This window comes from Gallinula chloropus, assembly GCF_964237585.1.
Source record: "Gallinula chloropus genome assembly, chromosome: 4".
Classification (NCBI taxonomy): domain Eukaryota; kingdom Metazoa; phylum Chordata; class Aves; order Gruiformes; family Rallidae; genus Gallinula; species Gallinula chloropus.
In genome coordinates, this window is record NC_140088.1 from 38,493,694 (window position 1) to 38,507,614 (window position 13,921).

A 13,921-nucleotide genomic window follows, 5' to 3' on the forward strand; every position below is an offset into this window, starting at 1 on the left:
TTTCAGGGTGTGGTAGAAGATGGGACACGGGAGCGCTCGGCGCGGGGAAGCCTCAGACTCTTGTTGTGAGGAAAACGACACACGCCGAGAGCAGAGCCACTGGGACTGTCTCGCTTTCTCCCCTCAGTCTCCTTTTGGTCCCTAGAGAGGAGGAGAGAGAGAGAGAAAGAGCTTTGAGCCACACCTGGGCACCAAGGTTTGCTGGCTCTCTGGTAAGAAGCTTGGGAGATGAGCTCCCACTCCCCTCCACCCTTTTTACCCCCGACTTGGCTACTGACCTATTAAAACTCCAGCTCTCTCGTTAGCTCTCCTCAGCCTCAGGGCCTAGAGCTGCTGCTGTTCCTAACGAATCCCGACATCCCTGACTGCGTCGCCTGGCTGCAGATTTTAAGGACCTGCCACCGATTCCCTGTCATTCCCGGCAGGAAAGCTTTGCTTGCTTGCTATAGGGCTGGCTATAGAAGAATTCACCGATTTATTTGCATTGCAGATGAGCAACACATCACCTGGCACTTCTGCTCTTCCCCGTTGCTCGGCATGAGTCAGTGCTTGGAGTCAGTGCTTCGAGGTCTGTGGCCGAGGATCACCCTGTAATCCTGCTGCGCTGCCCGCGCAGTGCCGCCGGCTGTCCTGCTCCTGCGAGCAGACACACGTGTGCCCAGCAGGACACTGGCTCCACCACTGCGCGGGCAGAAGTGGAAGGGGGCATCACTAAAGGACACTGTGGGGATTACAGCCCAGCAGAGAACCAAGCTTGTGTCAGCAAACACATCAGCTGCTCTTTCTCCACTGCAAGTAAAGAGGATTCTTGGCCTCTCCAAACCACTAACAATGCTGGCTTAACCCTAGGATAGTTTTAGGTCCAAGGAGCAGAGATAAAAGCCTTAAAAATCCACCCCCATGACTTTTTTTTTTTAATGTTGGTTTTGTTGAACCACCCTTAAAATAAATAAATGAATGACATGCTGCAAAACATCATTAGGCTGTCATCATTTCTGCTGGGAGCGGCTTCTCCAGCCCGGCGACCTTCTAGCCCCATGACCCCATTCCCAATTTCCCTCCTACCTATTTATCCTGCCTAGCTAGGCAGCAGCGTCTCTGTGCAACAACCAGAGTCACCGCTCTCGTGAGATGACGTTACGGAGAAAGAACTGGGGTTCGTATCGAGAACATAAAGGAAACCCTGGCATTGTAGTCGGTGGTCTGAGGTTCGTAATCCTCGTTTCCAGACCTCCTAGTGAAGTTGTGGAAGGTTGCTTCCCAAAAACACAGTCGCTTCTACATTACACTGCAGGTCCTTGCCTGCCAGAGCCTGCCAACGAGACCAAGGTTTCCTGCTGGTTACCTCCCAGCAGCATCTCTAGGGTACAGGAAATAAAGCGAGCCAGGTTCCTTTCTGCCTGGGGATTACCTTGTCTCCTCCTACAGGCAGGGCCTGTTCACAGATGGGATCAAAAATAAAAGGAAACTTTGTGTTAATAGCAGCAAACAACTAACTATGGTCAGGAGAGGGGGACAGCATTCTTTCTCCAAAAGACTGGAACTGGCGAGGCAGGAGGAGTGTGGTGGAGGGTCAGAGGTGAGGAAACAGAGGGCAGTCTTGCTAGGTGTGGAGGAAACGTGACCCAGAGCACACCACCGTCGTCATCTGCTGCATCTGTGCTTTACTGGCATGCCAGCCGGTGAGGAATCGTCTACGCGGCGATAGCTTTGGGAGTGTCACAAAGCAACGTCGCTTACGTTCTACAAAGAGTCACACAGGCTTGGAACTGGCTTCAGATTTGCATAAGTATTACATTTCATGGGCTTACGTGCTGAGACAGTCTTCTAGAACAAGACGCAAGTTCTTCATACATGGAAAAGCCTGATTTTACTTGTCAAGACACAAGCTTAGATGAAACCAAGGCAGCTTTTGAGTTGGTGTGAACCTCTGCTGCCTCCAATCTTAATGAAAAATTAGGACACTTTCCAGTCTTTCTGTTCACAAGGTTGGTTCCAGCAGTCCTACACACTTTGAAGAAAAATTTCCCAGTAGAAGTGATGCATCTTTAATTTCCCCCTTTAGCAATTGTCCCTTCATTAAACATTTCACTGCTCCTTCCCTGCCCACTGCTCCCTTCTTACCTGGAGAATTGCACAAGATCATACAAATAATTATGCTCACACATTGCTATAAACACACCATACACACCCCACTCCTCCTACAGCTCCTGTACGCTACGTGGCTCGTTCGGGCCACGTCTGGTTTAGCTACAGCAGCTGTAACTGCCAAGCAAGAAGTTCCACAGCGTGCATTGCCTGAGTGCTTGCATCACAGGCTGCCTGGTTTATCTACACAGCAAAGGCCACTCCAGACTCCCTGTCCCCTCCCCAGACGCAAAGCGTAGCAAATTTCAGATCAAAACTGCTGATCTCGCCCCTCTTCTCGCCCTGTGCATCAGGAAAGTGGCAGCACCTCGCATTTGGCGCCGGTGAGGTCACAGGCTCAATGTAAGGCCATTTCATCTCTGCTGGACCAGAATTTTGCAAGACCAAAACCAGGGTTTGACTGTGCTAACAGGCAAGACTTGGCACTTCGTAGTTAGAGGTGCTGAGGCCAAACTCTACCATGTACAACATCATTCCTCTACCTCAACCAGGAGAAACGGACCTGCTCACCTGTTTGGAACTCGTGGGAACTGAGCAAGCTGCTGGGACAAAATTCATCCTGCTTTGGTGATGCTTCCAGGAGAAGCCTAATACCAAGGCACCGTAAATCTAATGCACTGCGGAAACCCAGTAGGAAGTAAGGGAATCCCACCCATGGAGCCAGGCTGCTGTTCAGAGCTAGACCTCCTAGCAGGGCTCCTTCAAGCTCTGTGGTCTGCTAGGAGGCACAAATGCACTTCCATTAAAGAAGCATGGTCCTGGTCCCTTTTCTCCTTCATGGCTCTTGAGATCCAGACAAAGCTGGCCAGGGAAGTGAAAAAATATGCCAATGATTAGTACAAAAGGGTCACTAGAAGCAAGGGCGTGTTGCAAATTCAGAGAGCATCAGCATCAACTGGTGGGAGGAAGCGCAAGATAGGAATCAAGTCTGCAAGTCTCATAATCAGCACACGACATTAGCCAGGACTGGAGATAAGGAGGGAGCAATCCAGAGGCAGTTTCGCTTTAAATAAGTGCTTACAGTTCAGCTGCCTTTCCCCAAGGCTATCATGCTCAGCAGTGGGCAGAACATGTCAAGAGAGCAGTATCTGGATTGCTTGCTCTAGCGTTAGGGCTATCCTCCTGCCTCCTGTGATTGAGGTCCTTGGAGACCCCAGCAGGACAAAGCCTTGCCTGCCCTCCCACTGCCCAAGCTCCTCCTTACAGTCTAAGCTGTTTCCATCTTTCTGGCCCAAATCAGACCAAAAAGAATTAAATGCCCCAGCTGTGAGGAACTGGAGGTTGGCTTAGCACGTTCATCCCTGGCAGAGCATGCTGTTATAGGTCAGGGGACATCCCAGTGCTCAAATCTGGCTGGGCAGTGTGTGGAGCTTGGGGGTCCCCCTTGACTATATGCACCCCTCCAGATACAGAGCACAAGAGTGAAGAAAACTCATGCTGCTTCAGGCTCTGCTCAGCATCAGGGCAGCGTCAGAGCCAGGCTCTGCTGAGCTGGGCAACTCCGGCAGCAGATCAGAGCCAGCAAAGATGTTCCACAGGCACCTGCAGATTCTGCCAGGCCGTGAACGCTGGGCTGGAGCAGTGAGAGCTGAGGACGTGGGCTAGAAAGCAGATTAAACTTAAAAAGAATAAGAAAACAGCAGACTCCCTTTCAAAATTTTAACTCCCGCTCTGATGAGAAGCTGAAACTAAAGCTCGAGAGGATCACCTGAGCACAGCACACGCTGTGTTGCTACTGGTTAAATTCCTGTGGCTGGGTAGACATTCCCTGCAGATAATATCACCAGAGCTCGGCTCACAGCCATCTCGTGCTTCTTCCAGACCTTCTACTTGCAAGAATTCACAGCACTATTAGGTTCAACAGGAGCAACTTCACACTCTACCTGACAAGCCCACGCTGCCTTCTACACAGGGTCCAACTGCTGCTTCCCACAAGACTCAGGAGGATGGGGGTCCTGCTCTCATAGCAGAAAGGCAGTGCTGGCTGCCTCTGCCACCACTTTGCCGTGTCACCTTGGGAACATCCCTTTGCATGCTGGTAAGGCCACGGTGACAATGCTTAGCTTCCGCAGGACAGAAGCAGCTTAAGCTGTTGGTTTGTTGTTGGGGCTTTTTGTTCCCCAAGCATGCCGTGATCCTTGAGGATGCTGCAGGAACGCAGCCTGAAATCCCTGGCTGACATAAAGGGAATAGAAACTGCAGCCTCTGCTCAGAATAACTAGGTCAGTCAGCTATTGCAAAAGTATTAACTGGAATTCAGAGAATTCCTGGTGGCTAAAATAACGGCAGTAAAAACCTACCCCCAATTTGCTGTCATTAGTTCCTCTCTACCTCTGGGTACGTTCAAACCCGACTCTCAAGAGCCTAGAATAATTTGAGGGTTGGAGCTTATGCTGTGTGTGGCTCGGTGCAGTGCAGGAGGCTCCCGTCGTGCTTGCTGCCTGTGGAGCCAGGCTGAACGCATGCAGCCCATCTCCCAGAGCTGCGCTGGTCATACTGGGCCAGGAACCGGTGGCACGCTTACCCTCCCAGCCACAGAATCACAGACTTGTGGGAGTTGGCAGGGACCTCTGGAGATTACCCAGTCCAACGCCCAGCCAGAGCAGGATCAGCTCAGGCAGGCTGCAAGGACAACGTCCAGGATCACAAGGTCTGAATGTCTCCAGAGATGGAGACTCCCCAACCTCTCTGGGCAGCCTGTCCAGGGCTCTGCCACCCTCCCAGGAAAGCTGTTCCTCATCATCATTAGGTGGAACTTCCTCTGCTCCAGTTTGTGCCCATTGCCTCTTGTCCTGTCCCTGGGCACCACTGAACACAGACTGACACATTCTCCTGAGCCCACCCCTCAAGGATTTATCAGCACTGATAAGATCTCCCCTCAGTCTTCTATAGGCTAAAAAGTCCCAAGTCCCTCAGCTTCCTTTTCCAAGAGAGATGTTCCAGATCCCTTTTTTCTACCAGGATCTCCCTGTCCTTCCTGACCTGGGGAGCCTGGCACCACACACAATATTACAGCTGAGGCCTCCCCCAGGCAGAGCAGAGGGGCAGGAGAACCTCCCTTGAGCTGCTGCCCACACTTTTCTTAATACACCCCAGGATGCCGTTGGCTTTCTTGGCCCAAGGGCACATTGCTGGCTGGTCAACCTGCTGTCCACCAGAACTCCCAGGTCACCAGAACTGCCAGGTCCTTCTCTGTGGTGCTGCTTCCCAACAGGTCACCCCTAACCTGTACTGGTGCAGGGGCTTATTCCTCCCTGGGTACCGGACCCTCTAGCAAGTGCAGAGAGGGAAATTGTGCTACGGCACATAGCAGGTACCTTCTTTGGGAAGGCTGGTAGAGGCAGAGAGCAGCTGTTTGGCTGGGGTCCGAGGTAGAGGAGAGGGAATGCGTTGACCATTGGAATCAGGATGCATATCCCACATTTGGACAGAGCATTTGCTTCCTTCTCACCTCTGAGCACTGCTGCATGCCTCTCGTTCTTACATTGATGCTTGTTTCCCCTGGCTGTGCTGGTACAACTGTACAGCTGCCTGCAGACTGCACCACACAGGGAATCAGCACAGCTACCCACACTGAGCAGCTTCTGGTTTTACTGGAAACAAGAGGTTAGAGAATCACAGAATCATCATAGAATGCTCTGCGTTGGAAGGGACCCCAAGGATCACAGAGCTCCAACCCCCCTGCCACAGGCAGGGCCACCAATCTCCAGGCCTGTATTTACACAAGGTTGCCCAGGGTCCCATCCAACCTGGTCTTGAACACCCCCAGGGATGGGGCATACACTCCCAGGGATGGGGCATCCACCCCCTCTCTGGGCAGCCCATTCCAGCCCCTCACCACTCTCTCGGTAAAGAACTTCCCCCTAATATCTCATCTAACCCTTCCCTCCTTCAGCTTCACTGCATCCCCCTTGTCCTGCCAGTGTCTGCCCTTTGAACAAGCCAATAATTCCCCTCCTGTTTCTCTACTCCCTTCAGGTACTGGAAGGGAAGAGTTACATCTGTTCAATTCTTATTAATACTAACGTTCCTTTTTAAACTCAGATTCTTTCAGCAGCCTGGCACATGTCTGGGCCACACAAACCATCATGCCATCACAACTCAGGACCAGCGACCTGCAGTGCAGGAACTGGGGCTTCTGTTTCTCCACCAAAATGAGTGTTCTATAACACTGCAGCTTCAGTTTCCCTTATCTCCCTGATCTGGAGTCCACACACTGGGTCATAAAGGATTTAATGGCTACAGTCGCCACTTCAAGATTTATTTACGTAGGGTAGAAAAATATGTCAGCTGTGACATTTTTGTCATGTGTACTAACTGCTACACCAGAGGAAAGAGTTGTTAATGCTGCCTCTCCTGTAAGCAATGTTTGGTCTCTCCTACCAGCAGAGAAGCCTTTGTCTTTCTTTATCCTCAGCTCCCTGCTCCAGTCTTCATCCGGGCTGCAATTTATCACAGAAGTGTCAGGGTTGGAAGGGACCTCCAGAGATGATTGAATCCAACCCCCCTGCCAAAGCAGGTTCCCTAGGATAGGTTGCACAGGTCGGCATCCAGACAGGGCTTGAATATCTCCAGAGAAGGAGACTCCAAACCCCCCTGGGCAGCCTGTCCCAGGGCTCCGTCACCCTCACCGTGTGAAGAAGTTCTTCTGCATATTGGTGCGGAACTCCCTGTGCTCCAGCTTGAGGCCATCGCCCTTGTTATAGGAGCCTAAACACCAGCATAAAGCAGAGCAAGGTGGTGGGTGCCTCCAGACACCCTGTTCCAGCAGAACATGGGCTGGTGGGCACTCGGTAAAGCTTCCAACCACCGTTACCTCCGTTACAAACAGACAAAAAATAATCCCAACTGTCCAAAAACATTTGTGCAACTCTTAACGCTGTTGGATTCCACAACACAGAACTCAAACGTGGACACAGTCAGGCGATGCCTGTTACAAAGGAGTGAAGCACACCGGATGTTTCTGGTATCAGTAGAACGTTTTTATACCAAAACCCTGCCACATGATGAGTGGTGTTCATTTCTACACACCACCTTTGGAAACAAACAAAAAAAAAGAGCATTTTCCTGTCTTGCTCTTCAGAACATTGATGAGAACTGAAAGCCCAACCAACAGTTGTGCCCAAAGGCTGAGGCAAAGATTTCCTACAGAAAAACTTGGGTAGTTTTCTGGAAAGTTCCTTTATCCTTCTTCAATCCAATAGTGTCCTCGGTCCAAGACCAGCCATAGCCCATCACGAAGGTGATTGCAGACCACAAATTAGAGGTAGACAGATAACTTAGGTGACGCTGCGTTCTAAGAGGCTGCTTTAAACTCATGCCTTTAAATGACACAGAAATAAATGGCAATGTTCTTTAAATAAGTTCTCAGCTCAGGTTTGCGTCACCCAGGCTGCTATTTTGCAGAACCTTGGGGAGAACATATTTAGATCTTGGAAAGGAACAGAAAAGCCCAAAGAGCTTTGCAGATTTCTGAATGGGGGGGGAAGCATCAGAAATAGTATTTTCTTTGCTGTTAACACCAAACAGTGCATATTTTATAATAAAGCATCAGAAACCCAGAAGTTTCCTCAGTCGCAGCCATAAACATCACATCTCATCTACTAACATCCCCTACAGTTGATGAGATGGTACGAGTTCTAAACTACTCAGGACATGACGTTGCACATTTCGGTTTCTGAGATGACCACAGCACATGCTTTGCACTTTACAGCCCAAATATTCCCTAACAGTATCTCGCTTCACCATCGGATTTTCCATGCCTTTTACTACACACTCAGGAGCTCTGATTTCTGCAAATTAATTATGTGTGTACCTCAACTGGACAGCTTGCTGGAGCACAAATGGCAGCAAGGATGACTTGCCCACAGAGATTTCTCTCCAGAGCCAGCAGTAACATCTGTTCTTCAGATCCAACCCAAAGTCCCTTGAAACCGGAGGTTTTTTCACTGACTGCCACAAGTGCTAGAGAGACTCTTATTCTAAGCTGGGTGTTAGAGGAAAGAAGTTCGTTTCTAACATTATTGTATGCATGCATTGAGGTACTGTCTTGGACAAGGCCCAAAGTACTCATTACAAAGCGTAACACCCTGCTTAATTCTTCCAGAAGCCAATCATAAGGCCACTATGAATTTTAATGAGCACTGAATCAAGCCCCAGATGGTTTTTAAAGCCAAATTATCCTGATCTTGGTTATTTTAAGCTCTGTCTAGTAGTGCCTTCTGGCCACTATGCATATTAACTCTTCTGTTCCCAGTCCAGATTAAGGAAAGACTTTCACACTAGTTCTCCTGGTCTAAACACAGGTCTTCGGTTGTAAAAGACCCTCAGCTCCTGCTACACCTTGAAAAGCCACAGAAGACTGAAAGGTTGCCACAGGTGAGGAAAAAAAACCCCACGTACCCGCAACACAGCGGGGAGGACGTGCTCTTTCAGCAACACAACCAAGGCTCCACAGCCCATTGAGTTCTGTCTTCTGCACACAGGAACGGGGACATGAACGAGCTTAGGAGAAATTAGTGAGATCACAGAAACATGGATCCCAACGGAAAAGGCGACGGTGTAAGAAAAACAAAGGTGGTTGTTTATAAGGCATGAAGGCAGAAACCCAGAAGGCCATTGGTAAAATATCCCTGATGCTACAGACAGTCCCATTTAACAAGAGTCTTGGGGGAAAAGCAGTTGAGCTCCAAGGCATCACACTGGCATTATATCAGCTCATAGAGATTCTCATCTCTGCTGAGACTGCCAAGTATGGTTCCTTTCTAGCTGGAAACAGTATATTTCCTTTTCAGAACAAAACAGGGGCATTTCAGGTATCTCCACAGCACACAGGCAGGATCCTCGTCCCTGCCAACAGCAGAGCCTGGCTGGAAACAGCAGTGCTCAGGGCTGCATCCCGACTCTTTGGAACAGACTAGGAGTTACCTTCCATGCCTACCACAAACCACTCCTGCCTTACACCCTTTCCTTTGGCTCAGGGCTTGGGGGCTGTGCGTGTTTCCTGCAAATGGTTGAAGCATTGTATTCCTCACTAGAGCAAGTCCAGAGAAATGTGAATTCTTCTTAGACAGCTTTTGAGGTGGGGGGCAGGGGGAGAAGGAGATTTTGTACATGACAAGTGACTACAGCATCGCATCCAGTCTGTGTAACCACGACAGCTGTTCAGCCAGCCAGAAAGCCAGCTGGTTTGGGTGGTTGGGTTGGGTCACGGTTGAGTTGGGCTGGGTTCTTTTGGAACTAACTCATGAGAGGTGGGGGTTTGCTTGGTTTGGTTTGGGGGTTTTGGGTTTTATTTTCATTCTGGAATGTTTATTTTTAATTTTTTTCTAAGCCTCGTCTGTTAAACAGATGGACATCACAGCAATGAAAAGGATGAAATGGAAGGAGTAACGAAAATTGACGCTCAGCATTATGCAAGCCAGCTATGGAAAAGAAATGTTATGTCACTATATATTACTCAGTTGAGACTGGTTAATGAGTTTATGCTATTTAACCATCATACCAGAATGGGCATCACAGCATGGGGAATGCAGCCAGAGCTCCAAAATGATTTCACAATTAGGAATGAGGGGTGGGAGGGAAATAAGGAAGCAAACAATGGTTGAATGTCCTCTCTTGCCCCCTGCTGCATGGCACACAGCTCAGCTGCCCTGTGTTTGGCCCCAAAATACTTCTTTTTAATTCACTGAAAGCTCAGGCCAAGCAGTGGTAGCGCAAGCAGCACACTTAACTTGCCATCACTTGCTAAATTAGAGAAGGACCTCAATGTCCCACCTCTCTGCTGGGATTGCCAAGTGAAGCAGGTTCGGTAGCGCAGACAGCTCTGCCTTCCAAAATGGCCCAAGAGCCCCAAGGAGCATGTGCTCAGTCCCTTTTGACTTGTACCACACTTGAACTTTTTAGCAGTGAAAAATCATTCTGCCCTGTTACTATTCCTCTGAGCAATTGCACACACGCCCCTTTTATTATTACATTAGTGTAATTTTGTCTCCGACATTCCCCCAAGAGGAATTACTCATGTCCTGCTATTATTTATTTTACTACTAAGAGCCTGGGTTTTAGCAGTAGTTTTAATTAAATACCAATCCTCCTCCTCAATTAGGTTCACCTTTATCTAGCTTGCTGTGCTTTGTGTTCTCCAGCAGCAGCATCTGCTTGCTCCTATCTATCCCTCCCTCCACAGTTCTTTCAGGAGCTGCAAAAGCCCCCTCTCCCACCAACCCTTTCAGCAAGAAGAAATACAAGATTTTAGGAACGTGAAGAACTATCACGGGGGAAAGTAACAAGGTGCTTTGCTGTAAATTGCAGTTTAAATCAGTCATCAAGTGATACTGCCATGGGTAGCAGCATCTTCCATACCCCCCCCCAAAAGCCACGTTGTCCACTGTTCTGCCCTGTAGGTGGCTGCTCCTGTCCCTCTTCGGTTCTTTGCTCCTCCGCAGCCTTCAGTGCACACCCACTGCTCACATCTATCTGACCACACATCTATCCTCCCCACACACACCACCGAAAGTTGCCAAGGCAGGTTTTCTTTGGGAGTTGGGCGTTCAGCACGGCCACGCACCAGGCAAACCCCTCTCTGCTGTCCTTGGACAATGAATCAGCCCACAACGACTTCTAGACTTTGGTACGCAGGGCTCCTGGAAGCTGCCCCCTCTTCACATGAGAAGAGTTCTTCATTTTATTCATTCATGCTCCACTCCCCAAGTGTCAGAGGCAGACCCGATGACTCCTGACAGTGAAGCTGGCAGGAATTTCCTCCTCTCAACTATTCCTACAAAGTGGAATCACACCGTGGGAGCAGCGTCCAGCCGCGGTCGCTGCTCCAGCGCCTGGCGAAGCCCGCTGCAGAGGCAGCGACAAGTTATGCAATGGCTGCTGGCACCCAGCACCCTCCTGGCCATCTCTCCCTGCCTGAATACCAGGCACAGGTACCCTTCCCCAGGCAGCCCACCTTATGCTCGCAGCCTTCCCAGAGTGCAGCGTCCCCCCTCTGCACCACCCTGCTCCTCACCTTGCAGAGGGAAGAGGCGGCAACAAGTCAGAGATCATTTCGGTTTCCCTTTCCCGTGGACTTGATGAGGCTTTTTCGTCTGTATCAGCTTTAGGTGCAGACGTTTGGTACCTACACTCCCTTCTCCAAATGTGGGACTTTGCTGTTACAAACACATTGTAACTCCCTTGCTGGGAAGGGCAAACTGGCACAGCACGTTAGGTACGAGATCAATTAGCGTGCAGAGAGAAAGTGTAGCCTCACGCCTACCCTCTGCCCTGCACTTCCAGGCTCACCCGGAATGGAGCATTCTGTAATGGCTCCAGCACCTTTAGAAGATTCACGCTCCGCTGTACTTTCATCAAGGACTATAATTTATACACCGCAACCTAAGGCTGGAGGGTTCCCAACTGAGAGTTTCAGGCTTTGGTTTATACTGGCGAGGAGGGAATGCTGATAATAAGAGATACTTCTAGGTGCTGCTCACCAATGTTTTCCAGAGCCATCTCTGAATGTGCAAGGTATTTTCTCCTTTGCTTTTCAAGCAAGCTGCCTGCAGCTGGAACAGGGAGCTCTCTGCTGCTTTCTGGCCTCTCCACAGACAGTTTTCAACAAAGATAAACTGGTTGTTCAGGTGCAATACAAATAGATGCTTTAAAAAAAAGTCCTACCTCCTTGTTCTTGTTTTGATAGCATGACTTTAAACCAAGCCTATTAAAACCCTTTAGTCTCAAGTTCCCAAGGCAGGAACCACATTCATTTTGCCTTCTACAGAGCCACAATCACTCCATCAGTGTTTAAAATCACTAAACAAAAATGAATAAACCCTAAGCTGATGTCTGCTTAGTAAATTTTAGCTTCATTCACTCCCTGTTCCTACAACACCCATCATTCTGCTACTTCGGGACAGGATTTAGAAGCACAGTCAGTATCATTGATTCACCACTAGAATTACAGGCAGGCAAAAGACAGAGTTAAAAGCGCCCCCCCCGCGCCTCCCCCCCCCCCCCCCCCCCCCTTTATGGCTTCAGACCTCACAAAATTAGTTCCTTTTTGACCGATTTACATTTCCAGCCTAAAAAGGGAGAGTCAGAGACATCAGAGATTGATCTCGGTTCTACAGCTTGGGCAGGTAAAAACCTGAGAAGTCCTCTTGCTTTTCGTGTTCAGAATGCTGGAGCCTGTTTCCCCATCCACCTCCCGCCGCAGGAGTCCTACCTTGGAAAAAAAGATCCCGGAGAAATACTTCTGGAGTGAATTCAGTCCCTTCTTCCTTCTGACTGCAGGTTGCCGCTTGTCTTAAACACGGGAAACATCCCATGCTTCAGGCAAAAATTCTCGGCAATTTCATCTTCAAGCTTCTTCGGAAAGATCCCAGCTCCATCTCGTGCGCGTGCGAGGGGAGCACGCTGCTTACTCACCAGCGCTGCCCCGGTGCCAGCTGCGTGGAGGAGGAGAGCGGTGCCACACGCCCCCCACTTCCTGGCAGGCAGCAGAGGCGTTGGAAGGACTCACTGAAGGTAAAGGATCCTCACGGTTGGAGGACAGAGGAGAGCACGGTGATAAATTCAATGAGACCCCTGCAGTTAAAACCAAGGAGATCCTGCTGTAGGCAGGCACCGGGGTGCTGCGATGCAGTGAATCAGTGTTTTCAGAAACCTTTTTTCCCCGTGGGCTGATGCTGCCTGTGATCTCAGCAGAGAGGATGGGACTGGGCGGTGAGTGACACTTTGCACAAAAGGCAAGAGTGAGAGGTCCGGATCGAGATCCCAGCGTATAGAGAGAGACTCATCACACGTGTCCCCTGGGCTAAGCCTGGAAATCACAGGATGGCTCGGCTGGCTTGGCTTCGCTCTGGGCTGGGGATGGAGCTCGCAGACCTGACAAAGCCTCCAGAGTCTGTGATTAAGGACTTCTGTGCCCTACACAGGTGTAAACTGCAGGTTTAGGTGCTGCCTCTTAACGCTGCGTTGGTGTAACGAGTTTTATTCCTGGGTTTTGGTGACACCGTGAGCAGCGACCACAGAGTTACCTCATTGCCCAGGCAAAGGGAAGTATTCCTTACCAGCCTGGTGAGCGTTGCTGTGTCCCCTTTGGGAGAGAAGGACTCTGTGGGCGTTGTGCTGATCTTGCATAACTTGCCTGCTCCCATGTCATGTGCCATTTCAAAAGTGCAAAGCATAATATCAAGTTGACACTTCTGCAGGCTAAATTTCAGCAGCAGATCTCCCGGCACCCAGCAGAGGAAGGGAGGTAAGCTGCTCTAAGGCTTTGGACTTCACAGGGATGTAAATTAGCACAGACTGATTAAGCTGATGGAAGCAGTGACAAGTTAACATGGGCTGCAATCTGCAGATGTAACCATTATGGTCCTGCTACCTGGGTCCCCAATGGAACCCAGCAGAATCCTACCCTGTCCTCAGGACAGCAAGTGAAATAGCTGCCCCCCCTCAAACCCAGCAAAGCTGCCAGTGAGGCCATCTTCCATAGGTAGCCTGATAAAGCAGACAGTTATTTACCAGTCCCTGCCACGTCAGTTACTTCAGTATTTCCTGGACAACACTCAGAAAAGAGAAGCAATTTCTTTTCTCTTTTTTACACTAAAGGTGGTGTATCCAAGAGACAAATCATTTTTCTTGCTTTTGGAGCTGGCTTTTATATCCTTACCTGGATCACCACAAGCCCATTTCTGTGAGCATTAGGTAACAAGAAAGCCTGCTGTTAATTCCTTCTCATCAGGGCCTGGGGAAAAATACAAGCTGTCAGGTGAAAGCTAAA